A 1,000-nucleotide genomic window follows, 5' to 3' on the forward strand; every position below is an offset into this window, starting at 1 on the left:
TGACTACAGCAAAAATAAAAAACAAAACAAAACAAAAAACAAAAACCCAGAAAGAAAAAAAAGATGGGTGGAGGCAAAAGCCTGCAATGCCCCCGTATTACCAGGCAGTCTCTTTTCCAGGTACTAAGGGGGCCCACCCCTGCGTACCTTCACAAGATAATGTAAGATCAGACACATTCAGTATGACCACAGACCCTTGAGGGCAGCCTCCCGGTGGCCCAAGGAGAAACACTTAGCCTCCAGGTCTCCTCACTGTTCTGCACCTCATGTGAGTGGGCATGTCTGGGCTCCCTGTGTTTTTCATGCTAGCACAAGCTCTGCATGGTTTCTTCCCTCTGACTCAGCTTCCCTTGGGTGGCCGAGGTCACCACCTCAGGGACCAGACCGGTTTGAAGAGGATCCTGGAGTAGCTGCACACTGGGTGCCCAGGAATAGAGGGGATTGGCAGGACCCAACTACTGGGCAGCTAATGTGCACAATGGGGCAGAGGAGAGGAGGAAGAAGCTCAGGCCTGGTGCTTATGGGTGACCAGCAAACACCTGAGTGGACTGCCAGGCTCTGCAAACTGGCCGGGCCACCTTGAAGTGCTGTGCCCCAGTCGTGTGTAGGGTATACAACTCTGTGGCCATGGGAAAAGGAATAAAATGGGGTAGGGGGATGCAAAAGCATACAGCACCCAGTATTTCCAGGTGGTCTTTCATCCAGGTACTAACCAGGCCTGACCCTGCTTAGCTTTTGAGATCAGACAAGATCAGACATGTTCAGGGTGGTATGGCCATAGATGCCTGATAGCCACCTCCGGTGGCCCAAGAAGAAACGTCTGCACTCCAGATCTCCTCATCACTTTGTGCCCTAGGTGCCTAGGCATGCCAGGGCCCCTGTTAGTCACTCCCACAAGCTCAGCTGCCATCTCTTTCATCCCTGCTGCCACCATTTCCCGTAGGCTGCCAAGAGAACTTCCTCAGCACCCTGTCATTATTGCCGGGGGCTGAAGGTGTGC

At 53.1% G+C, this 1,000-nt stretch overlaps 1 pseudogene; it reads right to left on the bottom strand.

The window, feature by feature from the left end:
- Positions 1-664: 664 nt before the first annotated feature.
- On the bottom strand, positions 665-783 carry LOC136311258 (5S ribosomal RNA; annotated as a pseudogene).
- Positions 784-1,000: the final 217 nt, after the last annotated feature.

This window comes from Saccopteryx bilineata, chromosome 7, assembly GCF_036850765.1.
Source record: "Saccopteryx bilineata isolate mSacBil1 chromosome 7, mSacBil1_pri_phased_curated, whole genome shotgun sequence".
NCBI classification, from domain to species: domain Eukaryota; kingdom Metazoa; phylum Chordata; class Mammalia; order Chiroptera; family Emballonuridae; genus Saccopteryx; species Saccopteryx bilineata.